Source organism: Heptranchias perlo, unplaced genomic scaffold (assembly GCF_035084215.1).
Source record: "Heptranchias perlo isolate sHepPer1 unplaced genomic scaffold, sHepPer1.hap1 HAP1_SCAFFOLD_56, whole genome shotgun sequence".
Lineage (NCBI taxonomy): Eukaryota > Metazoa > Chordata > Chondrichthyes > Hexanchiformes > Hexanchidae > Heptranchias > Heptranchias perlo.
Genome location: NW_027139581.1, coordinates 3007068 through 3029067, shown reverse-complemented (window position 1 = coordinate 3029067; position 22000 = coordinate 3007068). Strand labels below are relative to the sequence as shown.

Sequence of the window (22000 nt, the reverse complement as noted above, 5' to 3'; positions counted from 1 at the left end):
TCACGGCCACCACTGGTGGAGTGAAGGGAGAGGAGGATGGACAAGAGACTGGAGTCACGGCCACCACTGGTGGAGTGAAGGGAGAGGAGGGTGGACAAGAGACTGGAGTCACGGCCACCACTGTTGGAGTGAAGGTAGAGGAGGGTGGACAAGAGACTGGAGTCACGGCCATCACTGGTGGAGTGAAGGGAGAGGAGGGTGGACAAGAGACTGGAGTCACGGCCATCACTGGTGGAGTGAAGGGAGAGGAGGGTGGACAAGAGACTGGAGTCACAGGAATAGAGTGTTGAGATTGAAGGGCGGGCCGGAGTTGGTGCACGATGGGATACACGCAGCATTGTTTTAGGTGAATTGAAGTTTACAGAAGATGGAGGATGGGAGTCCAGCCGGGGGAGTATTTTTATAATCGAGTCTAGAGGTGATAAAGATTTGAATGAGGCTTTCAAATGTTGATGTTAGGGAGGAGGCAGGTGATGTCACAGCGGCGGTCTTTGTGATGCGGAATAAATGCGGTGGGAAACAAGCGGTTTCTGCAGGCTATTTGTCCTGGTATTGGGGAACTAACCCTGGGGTCTGTACTTCAAATCCCACCAACGTAAATCGTGAAATTTAATTGAAGAAATCTGGTAATTCTATCACAAAAATAGCCATGCAAAACTGCGAAACGGTCTCTAAAACCTAACTGCCTCCCACTCTACCCAGACCGACCAACATGTAACTCCATTCCCGAATGAGTGATTGACATTTGATGCCCTCTGATGTTGTCCAGCAAGGCAGCCAATTGTAAACAATCGCTGCAAGTTTCAATGATTGCAATAAATTCAGATGGATCTGCCATCAGCGACATTGGGATGGTAAGACTAAACCAATCTCAGTCCGTTCAGCATTTCAAAGTTCTCTTCAATAATATCTGAGAGATAGTTCTCAAGATGGAGATTTGTCCTGAAGACGAGTTAAGCACAAGCCTGACATAATCGTACTCACAGAATCATGTCTATGAGCAAACATCGCTGATTCCTCCATCTCCATCTTGTCCCACCAGCAGCATAGACCCAAAAGATGTCCAGACCAATGATACAAGGGGGCAGGGATGGAGGAACGCAGAGTTACTGAGACAGGGAGGGGTGTAGCCCTGTTGGGAATTGAACACGCGGAGAACAATCCCAGCTTCTCCAGACTCTCCACATAATTGAAGTCCCTTAACCCTGGTACCATTCCAGTAAATCTCCTCTCCACCCTCCCCAGGACCTTGACTTCCTTCCTGAAGCGTGATGCCCAGAATTGGACACAATTGGACAGCTGAGGCCTGACCACTGATTTATGACCAGTGGTTAGTCAACACTTGGAGCACTGTGCGCAGTTTTGGTCTCCATATTATGTGAAGGATTTAGATGCACTGCAGAGAGTGCAAAAAATAATTACAAGGATGATACCAGAACTGGGAGGACACAGTTATCAGGAAAGGTTGAACAGGCTGGGGCTCTTTTCTCGAAAAAAGGGAAGGCTGAGGGGGGACATTGTAGAGATCTGTAAAATTTTTGAGGGCTTGGTGAGGTGGACGTAGAGAAAATGTTTCCATTTGTCGCGGGGGGCGGAGGTGGATGGCGGTCAACACTGGGGGTCATAAATATAATATAGTCACCAATCAATCCAATAAGCAATTCAGGAGAAACTTATTTACCCAGAGAGTGTTTTGAATGCAGAACTCGCTCCCACAAGGAATAGTTGAAGCGAATAGAATCGATGCATTTTAGGGGAAGTACATGAGGGAGAAAGAAATTGACGGATATGCTTATCGGGTGAGATGAAGTGGAATGGGAGGAGGCTCGTGTGGAGCATAAACACCGGCATAGACCAGTTGGGCCGAATGGCCTGTTTGTGAGCTGTAATTGCGATGTAACACGAGGATAAGAATTTTTAAATTGAGACGTTGCTCGACCGGGAGCCAATGTCGGTCAGGAAGCACAGGGGTGATGGGTGAATGGGATTTAATGTCAGTTAGTAAACGGGCAGCAGAGTTTTGGATGAGCTCAAGGTTATGGAGGGTGGTGGGTGGGATGGCGGCCAGAAGAGCATTGGAATAGTCGAGTTTGGAGATAACAAAACCACGGATCAGGAATTCAGCAGAAGATGGGCTGAGGCTGGGGCAGAGACAGGCGATGTTCGGGAGGTGGAAGTAGGCGGTCTTGGTGATGGAGAGGATATGGGGTCAGAAGCTCAGCTCAGGGTCAAACAGAACGCCTACTGGTCCGGTTCAGCCTCAGACTGTGGCCAGGGAGGGGGAAGGAATCAGGAGCGAGGGAACGGAATTTGTGATTGGGGCCGAAGACAATGGCTTCAGATTTTCTAATGTTTAAATGGACGAAATTTTTGCTTATCCAGGACTGGATGTCGGACAAGCAGTGTGAGAAATCAGAGAGAGTGAAGGGGTCGAGAGAGGCGTTGGTGAGATACAGCTGGGTGTCAGTTACATGTGGAATCTGATATTGTGTTTTCGGATGATGTCACCGAGGGGAAGCTTGAATATGTGAAATCGGAAGGGGTCAAGGATTGTTCCTTGTGGGACACCAGAGATAACGGTGCGGGGGCGGGAAGATGAATCATTGCAGGAGATTCTCTGGCCAAGCCTGGATCGAAAGGAATGGAACCAGGCGAGGGCAGTCCAACCCAGTTGGAAATCGGACGAGAGGCGTTGGAGGAGGATGGTGCGGACACCCGTGTCAAAGGCTGCAGACAGGTCGAGAAGGAAGAGGAGGGATAGTTTTCCACGGTCAATCACATGGGATGTCTTTTGTGACTTTGATTCGGGCCGTTTCAGTGCTGTGTCAGCGGTGGAAACCTGATTGGAGAGGTCGCTTATGCATTTGCAGGAAAGATGGGCACAGATTTTGGAAACGACAACACGTTCAAGGAGAGGAAAGGGAGGTTGGAGATGGGGGCCGTAATTTACAAGGACCGAGGGGTCATGGATTTTTTTTTGAGGATGGGGTGATGACGGCAGATTTGAAGAGGAGACGAGAGAGAACCGTGAATGAAAGGTTTAACTTTGCCCCTTTGGACATTACATTTGGACATTGTAAGTTTAAACTGCAAAGGCAGCAATGTGCAGAAACTTTGAGAAGCTACGGTTTTCAACAACAACTGATCTGAATGAAAGTAACGATGAGCAGAAGCTTCGAAAAGCTTCGAACTGGCTTTTGGTTCTCAAAACAACTGATCAGAACCTTAACAGGTTGCAACTTGGAAAAAACAATGCTGAAACAGTAAGAAACCCCTGGGAAAGACAATTCAAGTTACTTGTTCACAGGTAACAGGAGTTTTAAGGTCTGCTGGATAGAGTTAAAGACACTGGCCTGTGGAAAGCAGCGCTAACAGATAGGTCACCAATACACTCTGAAATATTGGACAATATCCAATAATGATTCAGCTCCAGGCAGCTGTCTTACTCTATGAACACATATTTCTGATCCGATACTAGGGTTCAGTGCAGAGAGCAGACGGCAAACTGTTCAATAAAGAGAATCGTCCACCAACATTCCTTGTGGACGAGACTCAAATAACAGGCAAATCCTAAAAAATGACCATCAGTTGAAGAAAGTCATAAAAAGAACAGACTGTTCATTGGACTGGGACCAATGAATCGGGAACTGTTCACATGTTGCATGAAGGAAACAAGGTGCATTTCCAGACACTGAACAAAAGGATTACACTGAATACAATTAATAACCGGGTCTAAAGGACAAGAACAGTAAATACAGTTAAACATGATTTACAGAATTAATTGCTGAAATAATGACTTACCAGGAACACCAACAGCAGCGAGGAGCGGATAGTAAATCTTTTGTACATCATGAAGTGCCCACAGAATCCGAAGCTCAGTTGGAACATACCAGAACATGATATCACTATCTGTGAGATCCAATGATCACTGTTTGTACTGGAGGCAAAGCTGCATCAAACACTTTGCTGTGACGCCTTGGAAACAGTCCCTATTTATGGCCTGAGGGAACTCTCCAGTGAGACAATTAAACGACACATTGACATTAATTAAGGTCAGTAAACAGACAGGTCGGCTTAATCCCTCAACACCATCACTCCATATTGACAATTATAGATAAACAAGCATTTTACTGATGTGACGTGAAGCTACCGAAAGTTCTGAATATTACTAAAAGAAAATGACGTAAAAAAGAAAATATGAATCCCGCAGTCTGACAGTACTGATGTGAAGAGAGAGCAGCTTCACTGACAGAGTTCAGATTATTTCTGTGATATGAATTCAGCCGGCAATTTCAGAATGTTTCAAATACGTTTTCTGGGGTGGAGTAAACAAAAGTGCAAAAGACAACAAGGATAGATTGAAGCAGATCAAGTAATGGTCAGTCAGGATATATTGGGACTGATAATATAATGGTCAGTAAGGATACATGGGGACTGATAATACAATGGTCATTAAAGATACATGGGGACTGATAATATAATGGTCAGTAAGAACACATTTGGTGTGATTATACAATGTCCTGTACGGATACATGTGGGTGACAACTGAATGTTCCTCAAGGATTCTTGAATGCAGATAATGCAATGATCAGTGAGGAAACACGGGGTTTGCTAATGCAATGGTCAGAAAGAACACATTTGTGTGATAATGTAACGGTCAGTAAGAACACAGCGGAATGATAATACAGTAGTCAGGAAGAATACCTGGGGTTTATGCGACAATGGTCAGTAAGGATGCGTGGGGTGTGATACTGCCATGGTCAGTAACTGTAAATGGGGCAGATAATATAATGGTCACTAATAATGTGTAGGGGTGATAATACAATGGTGAGTACGGATACTTGAGATGTGATAATGCAATGGTCGATAAGGATACTTGGATGCAGATGATGCAATGGTCAATTATGATACATGGGGGTTATAATACAATGGGCAGTAAGGATGCTTGGGGGCTGATAATGTAATGGTCAGCAAGGAGAGATGGGATTGATAATACAATGGTCAGTAATTATACATGGGGTGTGATAATGCAATGGCAATAAGGATACATCGGTGGTAATAATACAATGATCAGTAAAAATACACGGGGGTGATAACACAATGATCCATAAAAATACACGGGGGTGATAATACAATATTCATTAAGGAAACATTGGGCCCTTAATTCAATAGTCGGTTAGAATACATGGGATCTGACATTTACTTGCTCATTTAGGATATTTTAGGCAAATAATGCAATGGTCAGTAAGGAGACATGGGGGCTGATAATGGAGTGCTCCGTAAGAACACATGGTGGTGGTAATACAATGGTCAGTAAAGATAATTGGACACAGATATTACAATTGACAGTACGAATACATGCGAGTGATAATGGAATGGTCAGTAAGAATACATGACGGTTCATAATACAATCGTCAGTCAGGATACATGGGATTGATAATACAGTGGTCAGTAAGTATACATGGGGGCCGATAATACAGTGGTCAGCAAGTATACATGGGGGCTGATAATACATGGGGGCTGAAAATACAATGGCCAGTTAGTATACACGGGGGCCGATAATACAATGGTCAGTAAGTAAAGATGGTTGCTGATAACATAATGGTCAGTAAGTATACATGGGGACTGATCATATAATGGTCAGTAAGGATACATGGGGGTTGATATTACAATGGTCAGTAAGGATACATGGCGGCTGATAATATAATGGTCAGTAAGTATACATGGGGTCTGATATTACAATGGTCAGTAAGGACACATAGGGGCTGATAATACAATGGTTTCTAAGGATGCATGGGGTCTGATAATAAGGTAGTTACTAAGGATGCATGGGGCCTGACAACACAATGGTCAGTAAGTATACATGGGGGCTGATATTACAATGGTCAGTCAGGATACATGGAGACTGATAATATAATGGTCAGTAAGGATACATGGGGGCTGATAATAAAATGCTCAGTGACTATACATGGGGTCTGATATTACAATGGTTAGTCAGGACACATGGGGGCTGATAATACAATGGTTACGAAGGATACATGAGGGCTGAAAATACAATGGTCCGTAAGTAAAGATGGGGATTGATAATACAATGGTCAGTAAGGATGCATGTGGGCCGATAATACAATGGTCAGTATGGATACATGGGAGCTGATAATATAATGGTCAGCAAGTATACATGGGGCCTGATAATACAATATTTACCAAGGATACATGGGGGCTGATAATATAATGGTTACAAAGGATGCATGTGGCCTGAAAATATAATGGTTACTAAGGATTCATGGGGCCTGACAATTAAATGGTCAGTAAGGATGCATGGGGCCTGATAATTCAATGGTCAGTAAGGATGCATGGGGCCTGATAATACAATGGTTACTGAGGATACATGGGGGCCGATAATCGTGGTCAGTGTGTAGACATGGGGGCCGATAATACAATGGTCAGTAATTATCCACGGGGAGTATTAATGCAATGGTCAATAAGTATACAAGGGTGCTGACAATACAATGGCCAGTAGGTATACACGGCGGCTGATAATAGAATGGTCAGTAAGTGTACACGGGGGCTGACAATACAATGGCCAGTACGTATACATTGGGGCTGATAATACAATAGTCTTTAAGTGCACATGGGAGTGATAATATAATGGTGAGTAAGGATACATGGGAGTGATGATAGAATGGTCCGTACGAAAACATGGCGGATGATAATAAAATGCTCAGTAAGTATATATGGCGGCTGATCATACAATGGTCAGTAAGTATACATGGGGGTTGATAATACAATGGTCTTTTAAGTATACATGGGGGCTGATAATACAATTGTCAGTAAGTACACATGGGGTCTGATAATAAAATGCTCAATAAGTATACGCGGCGGCTGATAATACAATGGTCAGTAAGTGTACACGTGGACTGATAATACAATGGTCTTTTAAGTATACATGGGGGCTGATAATACAATTGTCAGTAAGTACACATGGGGGCTGATCATACAATGGTCAGTAAGTATACATGGGGGTTGATAATACAATGGTCTTTTAAGTATACATGGGGGCTGATAATACAATTGTCAGTAAGTACACATGGGGGCTGATAATACAATGGTCAATAAGTATACGCGGCGGCTGATAATACAATGGTCAGTAAGTGTACACGTGGACTGATAATACACTGGTCAGGAAGTGCACATGGAGTCTGATAATACAATGGTCAGTGAGGAAGCATGAGGCAGATCTTGCCAGAAATTGTTCGGAGCGTCGAATCAAAGTTCACCGCCGCTCCTTCGATTTAAATTAACGAAATTCCTTCCGGCGGGTCTTCGGCGTCGAATTGTTTGAATTGGACCATGAATCCAATCCTGCTCTGTCCCCCGAGCCTCTGAGCAGCGTTGGTTGCCGCGGCTGGAAATGTCTGTGAGAGGAGAAGACACGCCCACAAAATCTGTCAGGAAGTGAAGACACGCCCACAGCTCCAGCCTTCATTGCTCAAAGAGGTGAGCAGACTTCTCATTGAAAGTTAGTGTTCTTCATGTAATTGTAAATTCAAAATAAACTTTTTATAAAAAGCCGAATTTAAATGCATTTTTAAAAAGCAGTGGAAACTTAAATAAACAATCTTTAAAAAGGAGTGTAAAGTAAAATGAACTGTTTTTGAAAATGCATTTGAACTGTGTTTACACTTGGAAAAATGATGGAACAGCAAAAGATGAATGAGAAGAGGTGAAACAAATGTTGTGATGAAGACCTCTACACACTCCTCAATGAGGTTGAGGTGAGGCTTCGGCGGCTTCTGGGGAACGGAAGTCTCGGGCGGCACAGAAAGTTAGCGTGTTGGTGTGGAAGGAGGTGGCACAGGTTCTGAGCACGAACAGCACCGTGTCACGGAGAGCGGAACAGGGCAGCAAAAAATCACTGATTTAATGCAGTCGGTCAGGATGTATAGAGAGTTTTTGAAATTCAAAAGTTCAGATTTAAATGTGCTGAGTTTTCCGAATGCACAAACACAGGTTGTTTCTGGGTGGTGTGGTCAAGATTCAATCTAATGGCAACTGGTCGTAAAACTCAGTTACCATTGTGGACGGCCCTCACTGAATGCTTTTAGAGATCTTTTATCCCTACTCCAGAGATTTGAGGTGTTGAATTAAAATTAGTGAATTAGACCCTGTCTCCAAACCCCCAACTTATCTCTCTCACACAAACAAGCACAATCTGATTTTTATTGTTAAATGTCCTGGAGAGTAAAATGGCTTTTAACAAACATGAGAGGTCGAAGACCGGCGGCGGTTCAGCCTTTATGAGGGAGATGACCGAGCATGAAGAAAGGGCCACTCAGCTGCAGGGCAACACTTCCAGTTTCGTGCCTGGTGCCCGATCAGACACTGGAGCGAGGAAAGGTGAGTTTGACATTCCTCTATTGGCCAGCTGCATGTTTAAAACCTGCGTGTTGTCTGAAGGATGGGAAAAGGAGATTCGAGTCTGACCATGCTCGTGCAGCGTGTGGGCGTCTGTGATGTGACCGATGAACATGCTTCACCAGTGGAACATTTTGTTCTTCCTTCCCACAGGTTCACAGCCGTCTGAGGACACTCGGGCTGCAGAAGGTGGTGAGTCGGCGGCGGCAGAGAGTGATGGTGTTTGGGCTGCAGAGGGTGATGGTGTTTGTGCTGCAGAGAGTGATGGTGTTTGCGCTGCAGAGAGTGATGGTGTTTGGGCTGCAGAGGGTGATGGTGTTTGTGCTGCAGAGGGTGATGGTGTTTGTGCTGCAGAGAGTGATAGTGTTTGTGCTGCAGAGAGTGATGGTGTTTGCGCTGCAGAGAGTGATGGTGTTTGGGCTGCAGAGAGTGATGGTGTTTGCGCTGCAGAGAGTGATGGTGTTTGTGCTGCAGAGAGTGATGGTGTTTGCGCTGCAGAGAGTGATGGTGTTTGGGCTGCAGAGAGTGATGGTGTTTGTGCTGAAGAGGGTGATGGTGTTTGTGCTGCAGAGGGTGATGGTGTTTGTGCTGCAGAGGGTGATGGTGTTTGGGCTGCAGAGGGTGATGGTGTTTGAGCTGCAGAGGGTGATGGTATTTGTGCTGCAGAGGGTGATGGTGTTTGGGCTGCAGAGGGTGATGGTGTTTGTGCTTCAGAGAGTGATGGTGTTTGTGCTGCAGAGGTTGATGGTGTTTGGGCTGCAGAGGGTGATGGTGTTTGTGCTGCAGAGGGTGATGTTGTTTGTGCTGCAGAGGGTGATGGTGTTTCAGCTCCTGACTCCACCTGCCACCCTCAGGATGTTGATGTGGGGGGAGTGCTTGACCTTGAGGAACCTCACCTCACCGCCTCTCCAACTCCAGGCCCCTCTTGCTCTGTGCGAGACACAAATAATCCCCCTCTCACAGGCAGCCGCCAGCTGAGTCCGACCTGTCCGGGTGTGAGGAACCGATACGAGTTGGAGTAGATGCGCCCCAGTCCCCCGTGAGGCGAAGTAGACGTCATCCCCCTCCCCCCTCGTCCCCTCCCCCACACCATGTTGATGATGAATTGGGAGAGGACATCAACGGTCAAAAAGTGAGACGATTGACGGCTGATGAGAGCGACAAGTACCGTGACTGTTTCGTCTCCATGAGACAGGAGATCAAGGATGCTGGACAGAACATTGCCCAGCTGGCCCATACTGGACAGAACATTGCCCAGCTGGCCCATACTGGACAGAACATTGCCCAGCTGGTCCATACTGGACAGAACATTGCCCAGCTGGCCCATACTGGACAGAACATTGCCCAGCTGGCCCATACTGGAGAGATCATTGCCCAGTTGGCCCATACTGGACAGAACATTGCCCACCTGACAAATATTCACCAGGTTCTCGTACATTTCATGGAGTTGAATGCGAGCACGGCTGTGCTGCACCTGAAGCCCGTGACACTCCCCGTGCCACTTCCTGCCGCAGACAGAGTACAGGCCCAAGAGCCAGGAGCTATTCCTGCACCTTACGCTACTTTTATTCATGTCCCCATGGAACAGCAGCACTCCAGCTCCGAACTCCCTGATTACAGCCATTTTGTAAGACACAGATTTCGTGCCCTTGGCTAAAGAGGGGCTCGATCACAGGGAGGGATGGGGGCCACGAGGAAATGGGATGCTCCTTTCGCACAGAGTTCACCTTCTCTTGTTCCGAGTGTCACAGCGACCCTCGAGCATGCCGCAAGGGGGCGTCTGTAAATCTTATTGCTGTTTGTTCGTTTGATGTTTTGGTTGTTTGTTTTTATTCGCTTGTTGATATTTTATTATGTAATGAATCGCTCCTGATTGTTTGTGTGATAATTTTTGTTGCTGCTGCTGCTGCCCTTCAATCTTAGTCAGAAGTCATTTGTAATTGTTCGAAGATTTTCTGAATATAAACCATGTTAACATCACAAATGCTTTCAATCAAAAAAATTAAGAAGTAAACGTAATTTTTGTTTAAAGTTTTGCACTACACACCTCAATGTTCACAATAAAGTTTTGCAATAACTAACGACTTCAAAATGTTAATGTAAAGTTTTGCACTAATGTTTTGATGCTGCAATTTCAGCTCACTGTTTCACTTTAAATCTTGCTTGTCCTGTTATCTGCTTTCCCGGGAGGGGGCGGAGAGACAATTCTTCACTTTCATCGATGTCTGAAAGCATCAGCCACTGGGTGCTCTCTCGCTGTCCTGTCCCCTGCAGCGACGGTTTCCTCGGGGGTGGGAGTGTGGGCACCAAACAAGGCCCCAGCAACATCCGGGTTGTCATCCTGCATCTCGTCCATTCCCAGCGGCATCTCGTCTTCCTGATCAAAGGTCAGTCCTTCCCGCAGGGTAAAGTTGTGCAATGCGCATCAGACAACCACAACCCTGGACACCTTGACAGGTGAGTACGGCAAAGATCCCCCGACCTGTCCAAGTATTGAAAGCGTGATTTCAGCTCCCCGATTCTCCTCTCCATTACTTGGCGCGAGCTCACGTGGGCACGGTTGTTCCTCTCCTGAGCTGTACTATTGGTCCTGTGGTAGGGTGTCATCAGCCACGGCTTCAGCGGGTATCCCTTGTCACCTGATATCCATCCAGATCCTTGCTGCTCTCCGGTGAAGGTATCATTGCAAGTCTGAGTGGCGAAGGACGAAGGCATCATGGGCACTTCCCTTGTGATCTGTATTTACACTCATGATCCACAGGTCGGCATCGCAAAGGATTCTCACATTTAACCAATTAAACCCCTTCCTGGTGATGTTAGTGACAGGTGCCTCATTGGGTGCCTTCCATATCACATGGGTTCCATCGACAGCACCCTGCACTCTGGGGAATCCAGTGATCCTGTGGAACACGGTAGATCTCTTCCTTTGGGGAATCCAGCGATCCTGTGGAACACGGTAGACCACTCCCTTTGGGGAATCCAGCGATCCTGTGGAACACGGTAGACCGCTCCCTTTGGGGAATCCAGCGATCCTGTGGAACACGGTAGGCCTCTCCCTTTGGGGAATCCAGCGATCCTGGGGAACACGGTAGGCCTCTCCCTTTGGGGAATCCAGCGATCCTGTGGAACACGGTAGACCTCTCCATTTGCGGAATCCAGCGATCCTGTGGAACAAGGTAGACCTATTCCTTTGTCGATCTGGGGACATGTCAAGGTTGATGAACTGGGAAATCCTGCGGAATACCGCGCCTGTGACCTCATGAATTCACTCTCGCAGTGCTCTGGGTGATGGTGTCTCTGTGATCTGATGAATTCAGACTCTCACAGGGCTCTGGGTGATGGTGTATCTGTGGGCCGATGAATTCTGACTCTCACAGGGCTCTGGGTGATGGTGTATCTGTGACCTGATGAATTCAGGCTCTCACAGGGCTCTGGGTGATGGTGTATCTGTGATCTGATGAATTCAGACTCTCACAGGGCTCTGGGTGATGTTGCACATGTTACCGGGGCCTGACTGAAATGACCCACATGCCACTGACGAGGCCCTGCAGGAAATAGAAGGTGGCTGAAGCTCCTCTTGTGATATCTCACAGAGGCGGCCGATTGCCTCCTTGCTGAAACGAAGTCTCCACAGAAATATCTCTTCCGACAACAATGTGGTTGATGTGGTGTGTATGGACTTCCAATAGGCGTTTGATAAAGTTCTGCCTGGTAGGCTTATCATCAAGACTGCGGCCCATGGAATAAAGGGGACTGTAGCAACATGGATACAGAAATGACTGGGGAACAGAAACAGAGAGAAGTGGTAAACGGTTGTTTTTCGGACTGGAGGAAGGTGTACAGTGGTGTTCCCCAGGGTCAGAGCTGGGATCACTGCTTTTCTTGATATATATTAATGACTTGGACTTGGGTGTTCAGGGCACAATTCCAAAATTTCCAAAGCTTGGAAGGGTCGTATGCAGTGAGGAGGACACTGATAGACGTCAAGAGGATATAGACAGGCTGGTGGCTTGGGCGGGCACGTGGCAGATGAAATTTAAAGCAGAAAAATGCGAATTGATACATTTTGGTGGGAAGAATGAGAAGACGCAATGTAAACTGGAGGGCACAACGCTAAAAGGGATAAAGAAACAGAGAGATCTGGGGGTTTATGTGCACAAATCGTTGAAGGTGGCAGGGTATGTTGAGAAACTGTTTGAAAAAGCAACGGGATCCTAGGCTTTATAAATAGAGCCACAAGTACGAAAGTATGGAAGTCATGATGAACATTTATAAAACACTGGTTTGACCACAACTGGAATATTTTGTCCAGTTCTGGGCACCGCACTTTAGGAAAGATGTGAAGGTGTTCGAGAGGGTGCAGAAGAGATTTACTAGAACGATTCCAATGATGAGGGACTTTCGTTACGTGGATAGACTGGAGAAACTGGGGTTGTGATTCTTGGAACAGAGACGGTTGCGAGTAGATTTGATCGATGTGTTCAAAATCATGAAGGGTCCAGACAGAGTAGATCGAGAGAAACTGTTCCCAATGTGGAAGGGTCAAGAACTAGAGGACATAGCTTTAAGGTGATTGGCAAAAGAACCAAAGGTGACGTGAGGAACAGCTTTTTAACACAGCGAGTGGTTGTGATCTGGAATAAATACTTGATAAGAAAAAAATGCAGGGCTCCAAGAAAAGGGACGAGCTGGAATGATCTTGCACAGCCGAGGCACAGATTCGATGGGCCGAATGGCCTCCTTTCGTGCTGTAGCCTTTCTCTGACGGTGTGATGGAAATGGGAAAAGAGTGAAAATGAGACCATAATAACAACTATCAGGAGGGGGGTTTGAACCCACGCTGGTAAAACCCATTGAATCTTACGTTTAAACTCTTAACCACTCGGTCATCCTGCGTTTTGAATTTGTGTGTAATGTGCCGGAGTGTCATTTCTTTCATCTCTTCGTCAGTCAAGGTCCAGAATGAAATGATGTCGTGAGTGGAGAAAGAGACTTTGAAAAGCGTTGAAGAATTGACACACGCACCCACACGGACAGGTTGGAAGCTTTGAGAAAGAAAGCTCTGAACCGCAGTCGGCAGGATTCAAACCTGCGCGGGGAGACCCGAGTGGATTTTCAGTCGATCGCCGAAACCACTCGGTCACGACGACTTGGTTTCAGTTAAATGCTGTTCACTTAAAATTGCAACGATCCTTCCGTGCGGTAACATTTCTATCATGCAAATGAAGAAGAGTGACAATGAGCAGGATCAAAATGTAACCGAAGTAACAGCTGCGAGGAGTGGGGTTCGGAAACACGCGGGGATAAATCCACTGGATCTGAAATCCAAAGCCTGAACCACTCGGTCATCCTGGTCCTTCCAGCACGACCGCTCGTCTTTAGCTTTTTACATCCCTGGAGAAGCTTTTAGAGTCCGTTCTGTTTCTTGCTAGTTTACTCTCATTTTCTATTTTCCCTCTTTATCAATTTCTTGGCCCTCCTTTGCTGAATTCTCAAATGCTCCCAATCCTCAGGCTGACTGCTTTTTCTGGCAACTTTATTTGCCTCTTCCTTTGATTTAATACGAACTTAAAATTATCTTGTTCGCCACGGTTGGATCACTTTTCCTGTTGGGTTTTTGTGCCTCAAGAATATATATTTGTTGCAGTCTATCACTGTCCTCCTCACTGTTCACTGCACTTCCAAGTTTTGTGTCATCTGCAATTTTTAACATTTTGCCCTGTGCACCCAAGTCCGCGTCATTAATATATATCAAAAAAACAGTGGTCCTCGGACCGACCCCGAGGGAACACCACTGTGCACCTCCCTCCGTCCGAAGAACTTTCACTTGCAATTGGTCTCCAATATTTGATGTGGAAAATACATTGAAAGACTAACCCGGATAATCCCACTTTGGACAATTTAATTTCACTGATATTCCAGCGATTTTAAACTCGATTCAGGTCTCTCTCTGCACCCGACCCACCCCCCCGGCTCCGCCCCGCCCCGCCCCCTTGTCTCCATCTGTGTCTATCTCTCCATCTGTGCACCTCTCTCTCTCAATCTGTCTCTCTCTCTCTCTCTATCTGTCTGTCTCTCTCTCTGTGACTCTTTCCACAACAGCCCGTGAAATAAACTGTCATGAAATTATTAGTTCAGGCGGAACAGTCGCAATCCATTTTTCCTCAATCAGTCGATTGTCGCAATCAGTTGCAGAAACCTTTTGATCTGACTTCACCCGCTGAAGAACATTATCATCCGAGTGTGGATCATGGGGTGCGGTGGCCAAGTGGAAAGGCGTCGGTCTCGTAAACCGAAGAGCGCGGGTTCGATCCCCGTCCGTACCTGCTTCAGGATTCAATATTTAATGAAATGACCAATTTGATGACAGTTTGTTTAACTTTCCACGGGCCACTGTTGAAAGAAGATTCACCTTTCACATTTCCATCTCTCTGTTAATTAAGATTCAGAATAAAGTGATGTGGGGTGCGAGGAAAAGAGTGATAAAGAGAGACACTCAGAAAGAGAGAGAGACACTGGGACAGAAAGAGACTCTCTCGGTCTGTCTGAGTCTGTATCAGTCTCTCTCCCTCCATCTTTCCAATACCCGCAGATTTGCGAATCATAGGGTCAAAGAAGGAAACAGATTGGAACACATTGAGCCTGTGTCCTGTTTCAAAACCGACTCCCAGGAAAACGGCCCCGGTAGAATCGTTAAATGGTCAAAGTTTTTCCGGCGACTTTGACCTCTTCCCTGAGATGGCGAGACACGGGGACATGGGGCGATGACAAGGCTTCGCAAAAATCATTTCCAATTGGATATTCTCCATCGTGGTGAGATATCCCCCCTCAGCCAGGGATTTAGCTCCCCGACGGGGAGGAAGCATTTTTAAGACGCCAACTACAAATTTTACATCTTTGCCTCGCTTCTTCTTCAAAAACTACAGAGAAAAATAGAACAGAGAAAGAGGTGATTGTCATTTTCAGAATATTATTGAGCGGAGACTGTTTGGGGACTGAATTCCTGGGGCCCGTCTGTTGCAGAGCACAAATGTGTTCCGATCTGTTTCCTCCTTTGACCCTGTGATTCTCAGATCTGCGGGTATTAGAGAGAGGGAGGGGGAGAGACAGACAGACAGAGAGAGAGAGACGGAGACAGAGAGAGAGCGACAGAGAGACAGAGACAGAGAGACACACACACAAAGACTGATCGTGAGACACACATTGAAACATAGGGGGAGAGAGAGAGAGAGAGATTTAACGATTATGCCTCTTTGTGTAATGTGCCTGAGTGTATGTGTACATATAAATGCCGGTGTGTGTAATGTGCCTGTGTGTCTGATTAGTGCTGATGTTCCTTTGAGAGTGAGGTGCGAGCTTGAGGAAGCTTCCCACTCTCCCCTTGTGCGCAAAGCTTTCCAATAAACTTGAACTTTCGTCTGGTTTTGCTCCAAAAATTCGAGTCTAAAAATATTTATATTTGTATGTATGCCTGCGTGTGTAATGTGCCTCTGTGTATATATATATATATATATATGCCTGCGTGTGTAATATGTCTAAATTATCTAGGATTGCAACGGGATCTTGATCAATTGGGCCAGTGGGCCGATGAATGGCAGATGGAGTTTAATTTAGATAAATGTGAGGTGATGCATTTTGGTCGATCGAATCGGGCCAGGACCTACTCCGTTAATGGTAGGGCGTTGGGGAGAGTTATAGAACAAAGAGATCTAGGAGTACAGATTCATAGCTCCTTGAAAGTGGAGTCACAGGTGGATAGGGTGGTCAAGAAGGCATTCGGCATGCTTGGTTTCATTGGTCGGAACATTGAATGCAGGAGTTGGGATGTCTTGTTGAAGTTGTACAGGGCATTGGTGAGGCCACACTTGGAGTACTGTGTACAGTTCTGGTCAACCTATTATAGAAAGGATATTATTAAACTAGAAAGAGTGCAGAAAAGATTTACTAGGATGCTACCGGGACTTGATGGTTTGACTTACAGGGAGAGGTTAGACAGACTGGGACTTTTTTCCCTGGAGAGTAGAAGGTTAAGGGGTGATCTTATAGAAGTCTATAAAATAATGAGGGGCATAGATAAGGTCGATAGTCAAAATCTTTTCCCAAAGGTCGGGGAATCTATAACGAGGGGGCATAGATTTAAGGTGAGAGGGGAGAGATACAAAAGGGTCCAGAGGGGCAATTTTTTCACTCAAAGGGTGGTGAGTGTCTGGAACGAGCTGCCAGAGGCAGTAGTAGAGGCGGGTACAATTTTGTCTTTTAAAAAGCATTTGGACAGTTACATGGGTAAGATGGGTATAGAGGGATATGGGCCAAGTGCAGGCAATTGGAACTAGCTTAGTGGTATAAACTGGGCGACATGGACATGTTGGGCCGAAGGGCCTGTTTCCATGTTGTAACTTCTATGATTCTATGATTCTATGATTCTCTGTGTGTGTGTCTCACTTTTTCTAAGCTTTTCTGAGTGGTTCTCTCTTTCTCTGTCTTTCTCTCTCTGTCACTCTCTCCCGCTCTCCCCACATCACGTTATTCTGGACCTTGACGAACAGAGAGATGGAAATGTGAAAGGTCAGTCTTCTTTCAACAGTGGCCCGTGGAAACCAGGGTTCAATTTCCCGACCGAGAGATTACATTTTTATTGCCTTTAAAAGCTTCACTTTCATTCCTCTTGCAATATATCTCCAAGTGGAGGTTTACCAGAAAGATCCCACATACAACAATGAAATGGATGGCCAGTCAATCTGCGTTTTGGTTTTGTTAGTTGAGGGAGGAAGGATAATTTCCTTAATAATGGATTCTAGCATTTTCATTTTAGACACACACATGCACAGCCATGTACACACGCAGACACTGATACATAGACAGATACTAACACACACACACACACACACACACACAGGTACACTCACTGACAGACAGACACACGTGTAGATTGAACCGCAGAGATGAAAGGTCATCAAATAAATGGTTAAAATAGATTCACTGAAATCTGAATCCTGTTTAACGCCATCTGTGGTGAGTGTCCTTTACTGACCTACACCAGTTCTTCGTTAGTGTACTGCTGAGTATCACCGTTTATCACGCAAGTGACCGGGGGTTCAATTCTCCAACGGGGAGGTTGCACTTTCGCTGCCTTCAAAAGTTTCACGTTCATTTCTCTTGCAATTTATCTCTAATATTTGATGCGGAAAATACACTGAAAGGCGATCACGGACCACGAGGCACCGGACACAACAAAGGCAAACCAAGCCCAGTCGACAATGCAAAGTCCTCCTCACAAACATCTTGGGACTTGTAACAAAATTGGGAGAGCTGTCCCAAGAATAGCCTGACATAGCCATACTCACAGAATCATACCTTTCGGCCAACGTCCCAGACTCTTCCATCACCATCCCTGGGTCTATCCACTCCCACCGGCAGGACAGACCCACCAGAGGTGGCGGTATAGTGATATGCAGTCAGGAGGGAGTCCTCAGCATTGACTCCGGACCCCATGAAATCTCATGGCATCAGGTCAAACATGGGCAAGGAAACCTCCTGCTGATTACCACCTCCCGCCTTCCTTCAGCTGATGAATCAGTCCTCCTCCATGTTGAGCAGCACTTAGAGGAATCACTGACGGCAGCAGGTGCACTCTGGGTGGGGAACATCCATGTTCATCACCAAGAGTGGCTCGGTAGCACCACGAAGTTAAACGAATTGTAATGAACTAAATGGTTGAAATAGAGTCACTGAAAATTGGAGCTCATCTTACGCCATCCGTGGTGATTGTCCTTGACCGACTCACGGCAGTTCCTCGTTAGTATAGTCTGTCCAGCGGGAGACCGGGGAGGCCCAACTTTAACTGCTTTTAAAAGACAGAGAAACACTCTGAATTGCGTTGTAAAAGTGAGACACACACAAGCAGACACCCAAACACTCGTGCAGATTGAAACGGAGAGATGAAAGGTTTGAAAAGAAAGCTCTGAACCGTAGTCGGCAGGATTCGAACATACGCGGGGAGAATCCAATGGATTTCGGTCCAACAACTTGACCTGTTCGAAATGCTGCTCACATTAAAATCACAAAGATCCATCGGTCTGCAACAGACGAACATTAAGAATCAGGATGCCTGTGTGTGTAATGTACCTGTGTTTGTGTGTCTCACTTTTTCGAAGCTTTTCTGAGTGAGTCTCCGTTTCTCTGCCTTTCTTCGCTCTGTCACTCTCTCCCGCGCTCCCCACATCACTTTATTCTCGACCTTGATGAACAAAGATATGGAAATGTGAAAGGTAAGTCTTCTTTCAACAGTGGCCCGTGGAAAGTTAAGCAAATTGTCATCAAATAAATGGTTAAAATAGATTCACTTAAACCTGAAGCGTGTATGAGGCCATCTGTGGTGAGGGTCCTTTATTAGCCCACGGCAGTTCCTCGTTAGTATGGTGGTGAATATCCCCGCCTGTTATGCAAGAGACCGGGGCTTAATTCCCCGACGAAATATATCAAATCTTATGGCCTTTAAAAGCTTCAATTTCATTTCTCTTGCAATTTATCTTCAACATTGGATGGGTGAAAAAACACTGATAAACTAACTCGAACTATCACACTTTCCACAATATAATTTCACTGACATTCCAGCGATTTTAAACCTTCCTCTCTGCGTCACCTTGATGACAGAACCACAATAATGAGCAAGAAATGAAAGAAACAGTCGCGTTGTATTATTTTATTCGTTCATGGGATGTGGGCGTCGCTGGAGAGACCAGCATTTATTGCCCATCCCTAATTGCCCTCGAGAAGGTGGTGGTGAGCCGCCTTCTTGAACCGCTCCAGTCCGGGTGGTGAAGGTTCTCCCACAGTGCTGTTAGGAAGGGAGTTCCAGGATTTTGACCCAGCTACGATGAAGGAACGGCGATATATTTCCAAGTCGGGATAGTGTGTGACTTGGAGGGGAACGTGCAGGTGGTGTTGTTCCCATGTGCCTGCTGCCCTTGTCCTTCTGGGTGGGAGAGGTCGCGGGTTTGGGAGGTGCTGTCGAAGATGCCTTGGCGAGTTGCTGCAGTGCATCCTGTAGATGGTACACACTGCAGCCACTGTGCGCCGGTGGTGGAGGGAGTGAATGTTTAGGGTGGTGGATGGACCTGAGGAACTTCTGCAGCAGTGTGCTGGGGCTGAGATGATTGGCCTTTGGCAACCACTAACCATCTTCCTTTGTGCTCGGTATGTCTTCAGCCACTGGAGAATTTTCACCATGATTCCCATTGACTTCAATTTTACGAGGGCTCCTTGGTGCTACACTCGGTCAAATGCTGCCTTGATGTCAAGGGCAGTCACTCTCACCCCACCTCTGGAATTCAGCTCTTTTGTCCATGTTTGGAAAAAGCCTGTAATGAGGTCTGGAGCCGAGTGGTCCTGGCGTAACCCAAACTGAGCATTGGTGAGCAGGTGCGGCTTGATAGCACTGTCGACGACACCTTCCATCACTTTGTTGATGTTTGAGAGCAGACAGATTGGGCGGTAATTGGCCGGATTGGTTGTGTCCTGCTTTTTATGGACAGGACATACCTGGGCAATTTTCCACATTGTCGGGTAGATGCCAGTGTTGTACCTGTACTGGGACAGTTTGGCTGGAGGCGCCGCTAGTTCTGGAGCACAAGTCTTCAGCACGAGAGCCGGGATGTTGTCGGGGCCCGGAGCTTTTGTTGTATCCACTGCACTCAGCTGTGAGACACACACGCACAGACACATTACACACACGCAGCCATGTACAAACCGACACTGATACACAGATAGATAATCACACATACAGTTACACACACTGACAGACAGACACACACGTGTATGTTTAAACGCAGATATGGAAGGTTTGAAAAGAAAGCTGTGAACCGTTGTCGGCAGGATTCGAAGCTGCGGGGAGGCCCCAATAGATTTCTGGTCCATTGCCTTCAGCACAACGACTTAACCTCAACTAAAACCTGCTCACTTAAAATGGCAACGACCCATCGCTCTGCAACACACGGGCACCAAGGTTCACTAGGCCTGTGTGTGTAATGTGTATGTTTGTCTCACTTGTTCTAAGCTTTTCTGAGTGGGTCTCCTCTTTCTCTGCCTTTCTCTCTCTCTGTCACTCTTTCCCGCGCTCCACACATCACTTTATTCTGGCACCTTGACTAACAAAGAGATGGAAATGTGAAAGGTAAGTTTTCTTTCAACAGAGGCCCGTGGAAAGTTTGTGTGCAACGTGCCTGAGTGTCACTTCCACGCTTTTCTGAGTGTCTCACAGTCTTTCTTTCTCCCTGTCATTTTGTCCCCAGCTCCCCACATCATTTTGCTCTGTACCTTGACCAACAAAGTGATGGAATTGTGAAATGTAAGAACTCTTTCAACAGGGACCCATGGAAAGTTAAACAAACTATCATCAAATAAATAGTTTAAAAAGATTGACTGGAACATACAACATGTCTCAGACCATCTGTGGTGAGAGGACATTCACTTCGTGCATCAGTTCTCCGTTAGTGGGAGCACGCGGAAGACCGAGGTTCAATTGTGGCATTAAAAGTCTCACTTTTATTTTTCTCGCCATTTATCTGCAAAATTGGATGCAGAAAATCTATTGATAAAATGTTCCCACCTTCCCGAAATTAATTGCACTGATATTCCAGCGAATCTCAGATCTCTCTAATCTGCTCCACTCTGGCCTTTGAGTCTGAAGATTGTGGTTTCAAGCCCCACCCCACCAGAGAGCTGAGCAGAGCAGAGGTTCCCAAACCGGGAACCGGACAAGGTGATCAAGGGGTCTGAGAAGAGGGAGGCCGGTGAAACTCACAAAACAGGAGATGCCTGCAATAACAATCGTCTCCAGTGGTGACGCTGCAGCTCACCCCACTACTCTCTCAGTTTGATGCAATCACAATTGCCCACAACAAAAATTTGCATTGATATCGAGTCTTTAATGCAGCAAAACGCCCCAAGGCGCTTCACACCAGCGTAATCGGACAAACAATTGACGCAGAGCCGCATGACTGGTATAGTTATCAGCCGTCGCTCAGTGGGCATCAGTCTTGGCAACTAGCTCACAATGTGTTGAATGAAGGCTTGTCTTTCACATATTCCATCTCTTTGTTAGTCAAAGTCCAGAATGAAATGATGTGGGGAGCGGGGGAAAGAGTGACAGAGAGACACTCTGAAAAGCGTTGAATAAGTGAGACACACACGGACAGACACAATACACATACACTGACTCAGCAGACACTGATACACAGATAGATACTCAAACACACAGGTACACACACTGACAGACAGACACACACATGTCGGTTGAAACGCAGACGTGAAGGGTCTGAAAACAAAGCTCTGAACCTGCACGGGGAGACCCCATTGAATTTTTTATCCATCGCCCGAAACAACTCGGCCACGTCTGCGAGAGCTCAGCTAAATGCTGCTCACTTAAAATTGCAACCATCCATCGCGCTGCAACAGACGGGCACCAAGAACGACCGTGCCTCTGGGTGTAATGTGTGTGTGTCTCATTTTTTCTCAGCTTTTCTGTGTGAGTGTCCGTTTCTCTGTCTTTCTCTCAATCGTCCAATATTCCGTTTGCCTTCTGGAT

The 22000-nt window shown here is 46.2% G+C and overlaps 1 non-coding gene across 1 annotated transcript; it reads left to right on the top strand.

Moving 5' to 3' along the window:
- The first annotated feature begins 14669 nt into the window (after positions 1-14669).
- Positions 14670-14741, top strand: trnat-cgu (transfer RNA threonine (anticodon CGU)). Its single transcript has one exon. It is a non-coding gene; the product is annotated as a tRNA-Thr (tRNA).
- Positions 14742-22000: the final 7259 nt, after the last annotated feature.